Source organism: Bemisia tabaci, chromosome 2 (assembly GCF_918797505.1).
Source record: "Bemisia tabaci chromosome 2, PGI_BMITA_v3".
In the NCBI taxonomy this organism is placed as follows: Eukaryota; Metazoa; Arthropoda; class Insecta; order Hemiptera; family Aleyrodidae; genus Bemisia; species Bemisia tabaci.
Genome location: NC_092794.1, coordinates 46,799,633 through 46,813,286, shown reverse-complemented (window position 1 = coordinate 46,813,286; position 13,654 = coordinate 46,799,633). Strand labels below are relative to the sequence as shown.

At 37.6% G+C, this 13,654-nt stretch overlaps 1 protein-coding gene across 1 annotated transcript in view; it reads left to right on the top strand.

Moving 5' to 3' along the window:
* Positions 1-2,381: 2,381 nt before the first annotated feature.
* LOC109029716 (knirps-related protein) overlaps positions 2,382-13,654 on the top strand; it is a 29,698-nt gene continuing 18,425 nt past the window's right edge. Inside the window, exon 1 of the mRNA XM_019040304.2 lies at positions 2,382-3,117. The gene's annotated coding sequence lies outside the window, so the exon portion shown is untranslated. The remainder of the gene's footprint in view (positions 3,118-13,654) is intronic.

Sequence of the window (13,654 nt, the reverse complement as noted above, 5' to 3'; positions counted from 1 at the left end):
TTTCCTACTCTTGAAAAAATGTGTCATGACCATTAGCAAAATCAAAAATATTAGGATGAGACCAATACGCTGTAATAAAACATAATTAAAATGTATTACTTACACTCGGTTATAAATGTCGAGGCTTTTCGGTTGCACAGAACCATCATCAAGGCGTATATACAAGCAAAACAATTTCAGCTACATAATTCAGGAGACGATTGTAATTACAAACACAAAAAACTTTAATGCCTAGAAAAGTCAAAATGCACATACAATGACGTTTACTTTTATTCCCACGCGTTCAAGTCTCCAAGTTTATCGATTCTTCTTTTATTCGTGTCTTTATGGAACCGTTTAATGCGTTTTCCTTAAAACAAGGTTTTGGCATGGGAGAACTTTTTGAATATGATGCCTCAATTATTTGCTTTGAGAAAAATTTCATTCAGTTAAACAAGACTGAAATATTCTTCGCTATTTTTCTTTTGTGCATTAAAAAAAGAAAAAAAAAGAAAGAAAAAAAACTTGGTGCATCGAAGGAGTAAATTATTACATCAAGTAAAATTTTACTTGCGACAGCGAACGTAAACTTTTCGTCACGAAGAATGTATATTCAGCACAAACAAAAGTTTTCGAATTTGAGATTTCGATGGTTAACTCTTCTTAAATCCTAAAAAGTGAGTTGTAACCAATTTAGATAATCATATACGTGATTTAAATATATTAATTTGTCGTAGACGTCTTATCGAACCTGGTGATTTATTAAGTCAACATGTTTTTCCGATGACGCTTTTTTCATACCCACGCGTTTCAGTCTCCAAATTTAACATCGGTACATGCTTCATGGAATATTAATGGAGAGTTATGAAATGTAGGTGAGTTACCCTGTATTCGCTGATTAAACATGTAGGTATAATGAACTCACTAATTTGTTGCCATGGGTGTGCAAAAAATATAACCGTATGTTTCTTTCATGTAGTATCAAGTATGGAAATGTGTTCATTTTTAAAACAATGTTTATGAGCACTTGTTGAGTGGGTACAAATAAAGTATAATTAATTGTAAGATTGAAGAAAGAATCATGGTTGAATTTCATTACTGTTACTCCAAATGTTAACCGACTCAGCAAAAAAAAATCTATAGGAAACAGAAAAAACTGAATTCAACCGAACATTCTTGGTTGATGGAAAATATTTTTGGCGCACATTATACGCAGTTTCCAAAAAGAACCCCGAAGCAATGAGTATGTAACTTTCCGATTGGATGGTAGTAAACTACAATCGTTGTGAGACTTTATAGAGTTGGGTACTTCCCGATGCAGACAAAAATTCATCAAACCAAAATTCAAGAAAAAATGAAAAAAAAAAAAAATGCACAGAATTTTACTCTAAACTCTGGTTACTTATAATATACGCGATTAATCATATAAATTCTTCGTAAACGTCGTATTTTAGCCTCTTGTTTTGATGCCTAAAAAAGTCAATATCAATGGCCAAAACGCAAAACCACGTATCTCTTTTGCGCCATTCCACTCTTCCTGTCATACATCATTGTTCCTTTGGGTAACTAGTCATAGTCAGTATAATATCTTTGAAAACTTCCTCAATTTTTCCTCTGTCAGCAGAATACGTTGTGTAAATTTTAAGCTATAAAGATGACTTGTTTCTCTTTAAGAAAATAAAATAGGAGCAGAAGTTTTGAAATACTGCGATGGTGGCACGTGGTCTCGTTTTTCGGCCATCGATATGCTTTTAAGACGCTTACTTTTATACCCACGCGTTTAAGTCTCCAAGTTGACTGTTTGCACATGTTTCGTGGGAAATTAATGGAATGTTCTGAAGTTATTTTAAAAAGTTATCGGGTTCAGCAGTGTTCAACAAAATCTGTTAAATGACAGGTTAATTTGGTGTAATTTTTTAATGATACTCTCGTCCAAGGGATACGTCCAAGGGAAGAAAAAGTCAAAAAGACTAAACGTCAATATACACTTTAACAATGACGCTTACTTTTGTACCCATGCGTTCAAGTCTCCAAGCTGACTATTTGCACATTTTTTGTGGGAAATTAACGAAAGCTCTGAAAAAAAATTAGGTAAGTTATCTAATGCAACAGTATTCAAAAAAATCAGTTGTATGACAGGTTAATTTGGTGTGATTTTTTTTATAGATACTCTTACACACGCGTCCGGAGGAAGATCACATTGAGTGGGAGGACTTTAAATTGATCGGAACCGGAACGCCGAAGGAACGAGCCGCTGATTAGGACCCTCTGATTGATCAGTTAGGGAGCACGAGAAGGAGAGGGGGCGCCGGCTGGAAGCGGGAGTGAGCGAGAGAGAGCGAGAGAGAGGGACCCGCCGGCGCCGCGGCGACAGTCGAATGCTCACATCACCTGTAACCAGTAAGTTATCAATAGTGTAACTGCGGTGTGGTGCGGCACGGCGCTTCCAAGTGCGATGCGACTGGTGCATGTTTATTGAATATTGCTAGAGTCGTTTGAATTCTTAACCGGGTCAACCTGCCTCCGATACCCCCTCCCTCCAGCCTCCTCCGTGCCATCCCCTCCCCCACCCTCCGGGCACACTCTACTCCTACCCTTCTCACGGCGGCGCTCGCTTCTCCAGCCGCGGCGAGGGGGTTGAAATCGTGATCTTTTCATAATTGCTACACACCTTGATTTGTCGTCCTCCGTGTCGTGATCATTCCGTTCTTGTTTACTTTCGACCACGCCGGCCGGGCGGAAGCCGTTCTTCTTTCCCTCCGACAACGGGACCGGATTTTGTGGGATCAGCATCCACGTGTCTCCAGATCCTTTACAAGTGCCTTTATCATCGCTTACCATCTTCATTTTTTTACACGTGCTTTTGAAGAAAACATTTATCGTGCGGTTCTGATGTTCGATGTTCTGTTTATCGCAAATGGTGTTATTTTCGGTTGTAGGTAGTGAAATCACTGATGATTACTGTGCGGTGTGATTCGAGAGATTTTACGAAATTCGACCATCCAGGGATAGAATCCAGGACACTTAAGTTACATCTTCTACCAGCTAACTCCGTTTTTGTGGATTTCCGCTCGATGCAGTGACCATACGTCCCTAGAATCAATATTTTTGTTTGGATTCCACAATTTCTCCTACGAGGTATGTAGACTTATTTTCATGGTATTATGTGGTGTTCGTGATCTCTAATCAACACACACTGAGAAAAATACTCAATTTCAAATTCCTTTCATATTGAATGAAGTTTCTCTTTAAATAACTACGAGGTTTGGTTTTTTTTATCAAAATAACTGAAATTCCGTTGCATGAAATATTTGATAAACGTTTCCTTTGGCTCAAAAAGAGTATTTTCTCAGCGTAGGGTTGAATCCTTCAGGACCCTTTCATTACGATTTTAAATACACAAACTTATATAATTCCATTGATAGTTTCATATATTTTGGCCATATTGTTCTCATTGGCTAGTCTCAATTCTTACTCTACGGTTGCTTACCTCAATTTAAACAGTGACCCTAAATCGGGTTCTAAATACGCGGAAACTAATCATTTGCGCTTAAATATGTTCCCATTGAATAAATGCAAGCATTCCTCACAGAAAAATTTGAACACTAATGTAATGTAACAGTTTACAAGGCATCAAAAACGAAGAGCTGGTGGTATTAGCTATTTATAGGTAACACATCTGAAAGAAACTAAACTTCTTATCTCAAGCTGCAATTGGAAGCAAACCATTGCGCAAACAAGATATATACATTAGGACTCCCTCTATTCTTTAAACTTTTCGGTTTGATTTTAATTCATCAATTTGAGGCAGCCTGGTATTGAAAAAGAAGAATCGTATCTTCGATATAAAAAATAAATAAGTAAAATTGCAAACTATTTGAATATCTTAACAGGATGAATTTGGTCTGTTCGGTAAGTTCTCATAATTTTAAGTATTTGTGATTTTTTAGATTCTTGTGCGTTTTACCCGGTTAGAAAAAATTGAACAACTACAGGCACCTGATTTTTGAACCTAAAAATTTGTCTTCTTTCTGTGCTTTCAATTCAAGTATAACTATCAAAAGGGGGAAAATGTGTACTTCCTCTCAATTGATTTGCTAAGATTGACACCCGTAGTGAAAGAGCCTTGTTGAGAAGAGGAAGACTTGTGCTTCTTTTTAAATATTCAAGGATTTGGATCAAATATAATCCAACTATCAAAAGGGGGAAAATGTGTACTTCCTCTCAATTGATTTGCTAAGATTGACACCCGTAGTGAAAGAGCCTTGTTGAGAAGAGGAAGACTTGTGCTTCTTTTTAAATATTCAAGGATTTGGATCAAATATAATCCAAATGAAGGCATATGATGAGACAAAATTTGAGGCAAAACCGTAAATTAAGTATGCAAATGATTTCCGAGGATTGCGGAGGTTCTAGAGCAATATCAGAGTGTTTCTCGCGGAAAAAATTAGATAATTTCAACCATAATTTTGGCTGATTTTGGTGCCAGCTAGAGGTATGGTAAAATGTACTTACACTTCTAGCTGACACCAAAATTAGCCTACAATACAGTAGAAATTGTCATACTTTTATCCGTGTATTGCCACGGTTTCTGTTGAACTATACACTTTGATTCCCACGCATGTATGTGCCCTTCTGAGGGATGAGGTTCTTCATGTTCTGAACCTTCTATATCCTAAGATCTACGTAACACAGTAGAAGTTTTTCAACATTGCTATCTGACAAATAACATACTTTTGGGGTAATTAGAATGAAGGGATATTACTTTTTTTAAACCCTGACTGTACGGATATTTTTCCAAACAATGAAGAGACAGTGAAGAAGGGTGGCGAAAGCCGTATGAATGAATCCGCGCTCAGTTTTACCGCGTTTTTCACTCTGATTTTAGTGAAAAAATTGGGTGTCTGAGGCTATTTTTTTGCGTTGCACTTATTTTATGTATAGGTATTTTTGTTGGTAAAAGTATTGTCAGAGGGTTACCAAGCGTTTTTATATTGTTTTCCGTGTTTTTAATTTTTACGTTGGTGTTAAAATATTACCCGATGGAAACATTTTTTGCTATCACTGTGTCATTAAAAGTAAAAAAGAAAAGATTCCCAGAAAAACGACGAGTGGACTAATTTATTGGGAGAAAAAATAATATCAATGAGAATACACAAGGATACGGATTATTTCTAATATTTCCTGAGTGGGCGGTTATCGCATATAATTATGGGCAGTCCGCGCCCTTTTTCAATTAAATCATTCACTTCGATTCTAGTGCTCAGAATGTGTCACTTTAGGGATTTTCTTGCGGTCTGCTTTTTTTAATCCCTGGAAAGTAAAAGGAATAGTTGAAGTATTTGAACAATTTCACAGAAATCTGTCATGGGTATTCATCTAAAACGAGAAATTAAAAAAAAAAAAAAAAAAAAAAAAAAAATATAGATTTCTCAGCTTGACCGTAGGTAGTATCCAAATACATCCGACTGTGCTGAACATTTTCTTCCCTCAATCTTACACTGAAATTCATCAGAATTTTTATTGAGTCGGAATAATTCTGATTTTCAGTTTTTCTGGTTTTAATTTCTCGGCAGAATAGTGAGGATCTGTCAGACAGAAGATAGTTCTACTATTCTGTTTCGTAAAGTATTTGCACCACATTTTAGTGATTTTTCTTTTTTTACAATTCTATTTTCAAGTATACACAAAATGTGCTTTACAGAAAAAAGTATTAAGAGCAACGCAGGTTGTCCTTTGCACAAATTAAAGCGAAAACTTAGTCAAAACTGCCGTAAGAGAGGCGCAGATATGATCACACGACTACACATTGCCCCCTCCATAAACCCTTCAAATTATTCCATGCACTCAGGCTAAAAGAACATTTAAAACTCCCCCATTCTAATATTATTAGAAACTACATTAGATTTCAGATCAAAGAGTTGAAAAAAATGCATTTCCACTGGAAAAAACGCAGCACGAGGGTCTAGGTAAAAGTCATAAAAAACCTCATCCCACGGGTAAATGTAAGTTTTCAAAGTTTTGAAGGACGGGGCATGTACAGAAGACGGAGGAAGCACCACGGATTCAAGTACATGCAAAGGTGAATCAAAATGGATAGTTCAAAGAAGCTATGAAAATAGAATCGCGGCTTTTTCATTTTCTTTTTCATCTGAGGTTCATTTTTTGCTTTGCACCTTTCATCAAGTTTTTAAACGCATTTTGATTTTGGAATCGATGCTAAATGTCTCACGCATTATTATTTTGGTATCTTTTGACGTGCAGATAGATATTTTTGCGATGGTTCATTTTTTACTTTGTAAACCAGCGAATGGGTTGAGTTGTGAACGGTAAAATGTAGAACAATATAAGAAAAAAAAAATAAAAAATCTATGCTGTGTTTGTTTGTTTTTTGCTGGTCATCGATACATAATTGAAAATGAAAGTGGACTTACGTTATGGATGGCAAAATGGTCCTAGGAAAAAATCATGTTCAAAGTTTGTAATTAATCAGAATTTTTTAGGTGGAATCCTTCAAACATATTTAATGCATTATTCTACATTATGATGGCATCATGAGTAAACTAGAACTATAACGACGACAATCGCATAATATTGAAAAAACGCGATTATGGCGCTAAAACATCGAAAGTAAAATTATACAATTTTCCATACATTATTTTAAAATATAATGTAACATTATTAAATTTGTCATGAGAGGAGAGGACAAATTTAGGGTCATTTCTTCACATAATAGCCTCAATTTTTGGGGAAAAAAATAAAATATAATAGCTTCTGCATCACACGGTTGGTGCATTGAGTATTCAAATGAATAGAAAAGAGGCTAACTGTTTGATTATCTTTATAGAAACTCAAAGATCGAAAGCGTGAATTCGGAAAATGTCAACGCTTTACATTAATCTTTACACTAATGTAAGGAGTCTCACTAAAAAATTCCAACTGCCCGCTGAGTTGTTGTGAGACTTATTCGCGTATATTTGTCACAAGCAAATAATCAAATTTGACATTTTGTGAGATCCCCAGGCAAAAAGTCAAACATTCTCACTCAGATTTAAATTCTGAATATTCCCCTAATTTTGGCCAAAATAATCATTTATAGTCATAGGGAGGAATTATCTTTGAAAATTTGCATCATTCAATGATTGCTGAAATACTAACTCAAAAATTAACATTTGATTCAGAAGATACAGCATTTTTGGAATATAGTTTTTAAAATTTTGACGCTGAAAAGTAGCTGATGAGCATTTTTAAGAGGAAAACACAATGTAAACAGATGCTCTGAGAACCGAAAAGGAATATGTATTCATTCTATAGCTATGTTTTCTACACAGGGACGGATCATTTTACTTTTTTCATCACATTTCTCAAACGTTTAATTTTCTCGAGAGAAACAATCATTTCTGGGTGGATAGTACTGAATAAGGATTTTGGGAAATGAAACTGAACGGTAATTGTTTGATTAATTTCTTATAAAAATTGATGGCATCTTGATGTTCAAGTAAAGGTCTGTCAGTTTCGGAGAAAATATAATCAAGGGTTTTTTTTTGCCGTACACGGCTACGAGGGGCGATCTATCCTCCTTCTGTGAGTGGTCCTCTCCAAACCGAAACACTGCGGCAGTATAAAGTTCCTGCAATATACCGGTTAGGCAACTTTGTAGCGACCGCACAATACCAGCTCGTTGATCCAACTTTCGTCATGGAAATTTAAACTACTTCACTTTGGTTTTTCTCACTTTATAGAGTTTTATTAACTTGTTTGAAGGTCTTCTTAAACAGGTAAAATTCTCAAAGAATCGATTTGAAAAACATTGTAGGTAACAAGTGAGTTTTTACTCTAAATTGGGACATATGTTTCCAATATCTATCTCAAACATCTATTTTTTTTAAAAGCACTATTCTGATATTTAACGAAAAGTTAAATGGATAAGATATCCTTACTTGAGATACTCTATTATTTTTCCCCGAGAATCGACAATTTTGCGCGCGAATTTAGCGTGTAATTATTATGCCAATGCGAAACTCAATTCGTATTTATACATTAATGTGACCCAATCTGTGCTTTATTGACAGGTTCTATTCCATATTCTCCGATCCGTTGCATGTGATCAGCGTTGATACTTATGCCGATGATCGATGACTACCCATCACTGATTACCCACGGATGTGGTTGGTCATCATCAATCACTGTCTCGTCAATTTTATTTTAAGCATTCAATATCTGAAGATGCTCACACATTGATATGAGCAAAATTTTGAACATTATCTTCTGAAATGGGTCAACCCATGATGAAAAATTCCACCACTTTTTTTCCCTCCGTTTCATGAAAACTTGTCGGTACTAGAAGCAAACGAGGCATTCGATGCGTTAAATTTATCAATAGCGGATTTCCAGCAATGGTATTTAGAAAAAAGCTCATTTAAAGTGTTTGAAATTCTGCGTTCAGAAGTCATGAGAGCAAAAAAATTAATTTTTATTCCTTCGGCTCCTCTTCAAAAAAATCCCGATTACTGAGTGACTGAAAATTTCATTTAGAACACGGAGCACATTTGCCGGGATCTAAAATACTCTAAACATTTGCAAGCATTTTGCTACCGCGCTAAGGTAAAAGGTCTTATTCACATTTGGACGTTTCCAAATTCCCCCGATGTAATATTTATTTTTAAGGAGAGTTTATTATATCTACTGAACAACTAGTATTTACAGCGAGAAAAATTCGGGACATTACACCTTACATACGCGACAAAAATGGATCACTTCGGTTCTTTAGGTCAATACCGATTGCCGTGGAAGTTAGACAATTCTTACATTTCATATGTATTCATTGTGAATTATTATTACTTGCCCTACAGCTCTTACAAATGAACCACATACCTAAGAACATCCTCGGCAAAAAGACCTCTAAGGATGGCGGTACGGCTAAGATCGTTCGGTTATACGTATCATTTATTCAGAAAAATGTTTTATTTTGCAACCAAATCAATCGCGCAAAAAAAAAATACGGAAGAATCTAAAGGTTATTTCGGGAAAAATGTATGGCAGATTTTTCGGATAGGACAGCAGTGGACTAAAAGCTGAGTCGCATATGGCCAAATAATGCCGTGCGAGAAGAACTCCGTATCAGCCTTTAGACATTGCCGAAGTTCCTTTGATAGAAAGAATATTAGGAAAATCTGTGACCATTTTCCTTCCAATTTTCAGAGAATTTCCGCCACCAGCAGATCTAAATTCTCTGAAAATTTCAGGAGAAAATATTAATAAATAGTCACCAGGAGGCTTCGCACCCTGGCCGCTACGCGGCCCAACCCCCGGAGCGCTGCGCGCCCCCAAGACCCGCTTCGCGAGTCATTGGCATCGGGGGCTTTCCCACTAACGGACTTTGAACTCCCATACCACACCCCAGCCCATCGACCGTCTTACTCCTCTTCCTCACCCCGTCCATCGTGCGTCTCAAAAGTGATATTATTAGAATAGAGAGGATGAAACTGAGGGAAATTCGGCAACTCTCGAATGTTCATGCTGCGTTTTTCCTCGCACGGCAGTGTAAGTCTTTTCACCGAAGATGTCCTCAATTGTCCTCGGTGCAATGTGGCGCCAAGGCGGTGAAATATGCCGGGAGACCAATGATAGAGGGATTACAAATTGACATAAAGAGGCTGAAACAAGGGAAGCAGCCGGGGGCTTGACGTGTCGCGCGGTAAAATAGAATTCTACCCGCCGCCGCCGCACCGTAAATGTTGGTCGGAGAACAATGTGACAATGGAATGCGCCGCTGTGAAAGTATCCTCCCAGCAGCTTATTTTCACGAGTCCGAAGCCGAAACTTAACCTTTCCGCGAGTTTGCTGGTTGTTGGCTCTCGTCGAGCGTTGTCAGAAGCGCGGAAGATGCAATCGTTTCTCCATTTGTCCGCCGACGAGTTGCAAGCAGAGCACCCGAAGATGCTTCCGCCTGTATCGTTTAGCGAATATCGCGGGGAGCGTTGCAACGTGGGACTTGTTCGCGACAGTTTTCTCCATCCAGGGAGTTTTTTCAGTTTTGTTTTCGCATAGTTTGCCGGCGAGTATTTGGCGCAAACTTATGGAGCAGTGAGCGGTTGCGTCTCGGGATGGGAAGAATAATCGCAGAGCTACTGCTGGTTGCGCTTTGAGCTCTTATCGACGGATCGAACATCTTAAATAGTTCACATTGTAAAGCGAGGCTCGGTGGCATCGGGGGAATCAGCATTAAATCTACGCCAAATGAATAACTCGCTGGCGAAGATGCTCTGATCCTCTGCAGGGAAGGATCTCCAGGTCGTGAGATCCGAGATCCTTCGAGCCGTCCGTTTCGCCGAGCTCCAGATGAGGAGCAGAGCGAAATCATTATCAATATCCAGGACATTCCATCGCTCAACCTCTACATCCACGCTACGTTTGAGATTTCCCCTTTTCGCCATTTTTTGGTTTTGTTTTGTTTTTTATACGTGCACTGGAAAAAAAACACATTGGATCTAGAGTCCAGACTCTTGAAAACATTGACAAGAAAAAGGATTCTTGATTCAATCAGATTTAAGCTTAAATCAAAAAGAAATCCTCTCAAATTAAGAGGCTTGGTTCTTGATTAAAGCTTGAATCTGATTGAATCAAGAGTATTTTTTCTTGTCGATGTTTTTAAGAGTCTGGACTCTAGATCAAATGTGTTTTTTTTCCGGTGTGGTGTTTGAAACATGTGGTGGTTGATCCACGGGTTGTCGCTATAGGAAGCAAAGCTCGTCGAAGAACTCCAACCTTAAATTTCTTGTATGCACTCAAAGAATCTATTAAAATCTATTTTTAGATCTGGAACGTCCATTTATCCATCAAGAGAGAAAAAAAAACGTTCAAAATACCCACTGAAAAAAAACGCTGAATAAAAGTTTAGAAAAAAAAACCAAATAACTTAAGTTTGCCGCCAAGAACGATCTTTTCCTGATTCAAGAATAATGCAGCTTAATTAACACTCAAAAAAATCAATAGTAATCTCCTTTTAGCTCTAAAACGTGCATTTGCCTAAAACAAAAATGTTCAAAATACCCACAGAAAAAAAGAAAAAGTTAGGTTTGCCGCCAAAAAATATTTTCTCTTGAATCAAGAATAATGCTGCTTAGTTTAAGCTACTCACTTGCTCAGCTCGAGCAATTTATCTTGTTCACAGAGAAATTCAGCTTGAATCAAGATGAAAAAACTATTGGCAGCGAATTTAAGAATCTTCATGCTTGAGTCAAGCACCTTTTTTCTGTGTCTTTCTGCAAGCCATTAATCAAACACAAAAAATAAGTATCTTGGAAGTACTATCGAGTCATGATGACTTAAAGAAGTGCACCATTGGAGCTCGCAAGTTTTAACGATAGGTGTTATGTTATGAAGATCCATCTATTCTCAGTCACTTTCCTAATGTGAAACAATAAGTAAACGAGAATCGCATCTTTAAAGATGCTAATACGGTTAGCTACTTTTAAGAGAGGATCTTTAAAGAATTTTTCAATAGAATAAACTCTAAAACACAGGAGTGGATTTTAACTTCCTCTGTCACCCAACACTGGAAAAAAAACACATTGTATCTAGAGTCCAGACTCTTAAAAACATCGACAAGAAAAAAGTACATATGATTCAATCAGAATCTAGCTGATTAATCAAGGAGCAAGCCTCTTAATTGAAACGGATTTCGTTTTGATTCAAGCAAAAATCCGATTGAATCAAGAGTATTTTTTCTTGCCATTGTTTTCAAGAGTCTTGACTTTAGATCCAATGTGGTTTTTTTTTTCAATTGAAGTGTGTTTTAGAGCTTTCGAAGACTGAAGGGCAGCGTATTCCTAATTTTTCCCTTTAAAGATACAATTATTGATTAATAGAGCTACCTAACTATTTTTTAGAGACAATAAAATCGGCATAGTCTTTTTCTCGTGTTGCCCGATCGGGGCAGGTAGCCGCGGTGCATTATTTTTAAGTATGGATAGTTGGTCTCGTCACTGGTCTTATCACGTGACATCTGGATGACGTCCTTACAGTAGGTGAATTATAATCGGGCGCCTCGGCTTCCGTTGCGCTATCGCCAAACTAGTTGCTTTAAAAATTTCTTTTAAACGCTTCGCATTGCCACAGCTATACTGCCGTGTTAAGGAAGAACGCCGTATGAGCATTCGAGAGTTGCCAAATTTCCTTAGATAAAATGTGCATTTTTGAGGAAACACTGAAAAAAACACTCCGGCCGTGGAAGCCGTACTTACGGGCTATATAGAGATACCGTCCGTGTTCCGGGCTCAGAGGCCGAAAGTTCCGAGCGTAGCACCCGGAGCAGTCGAAGTGCTCCGGGTGCTACGCCCGGAACTTTCGGCCTCTGAGCCCGGAACACGGACGGTATCTCTATATAGCCCGTAAGTACGGCTTCCACGGCCGGAGTGTTTTTTTCAGTGAAGTTAAGGATATTTTTCCTTGAGATTTTCAGAATCTTCAGATAAAATTGTGAACTAAATTATCTGAAAAATTGGGATGAAAATATTCTTAAATTTACCAGGAAATTTGTATTTTATCAAATGAAATTTGGCAACGCCTGAAGGTTCATACGGCGTTTTTTCTTAGCACGGCAGTACAGAATCACGATTGTCAACGCCATGAAACTTCGTTTATGACATTTTGACATATCGTATCAGTCGGAAATCTCAAGGAAGTCAATCACCAGAGCACAGTTCTATTAAATACGAGTACAATCGACTGGTTGATAATATCTCTCTCATTGGTTAGAGATAGAGTGCTTACGTAGAAAAAAGTATTGCCCTACTCATGTGGCTTTCTGATTACTTTGTCAAAGATCACAAGTTCCGATCGTGAGGCACGATATTTTTCACGCAATGGCGTCATAAACTCCACGCTGGTTTTTCTTTGAGATTCCCTGAGCCCATGGGAATCCCGCTTAGGTCTCATCTCTGTTCTTTGGATGTTCTTGACTTTAATTGCCAAATCGATAGTTTTATCATGAGCGAGCAGAGCGCCAGAGATTCTTAAAATCTTTGCATCTTTCAATGCGACGATCATGGACCATCCGCTAGTTCAGCATTTAAAGTTTCGTCGTTGCCACTACAAATTGCTCCTGTGTCATTGACCCGCTATCAACCATGCATGCACTATTTTTCAATTTTTTCTTTTTACCCCCTCATCAATTAATTTGCGTCCCCCCACACTGAAAAAAAAACAAAAACAGATTGGATCTAGAGTCCAGACTCTTAAAAACATCGATGAGAAAAAGTACTCTTGATTCAATCAGATTTAAGCTTAAATCAAGAACCAAACCGGATTTGAAGCGCAATTTTTCAAGAATTTGAGCGGATTTCCTTTTGATTTAAACTTAAATCTGATTGAATTAAGAGTCCTTTTTCTTGTCAATGTTTTCAAGAGTCTGGACTCTGGATCCAATGTGTTTTTTTCCAGTGCATCATAGTTGTGGAAACTTAGTCAAACTCCCACTTTCCCCCTCAGCGGCACAAGTAATACATGAGCGGTCCTCTGGTATACAAAGTGACTCAAACGCCAGAGTAGGAAAAGAAACGACTATTTTCAAGGCGGTCCGCTCATTGCTAAGGTCGTCCTTATGCATTGTCCATAAATTAAGTTTTCATCAGCTATACGGTAAAATCTATAGTCGTTACTTGAGCAGCTCCTA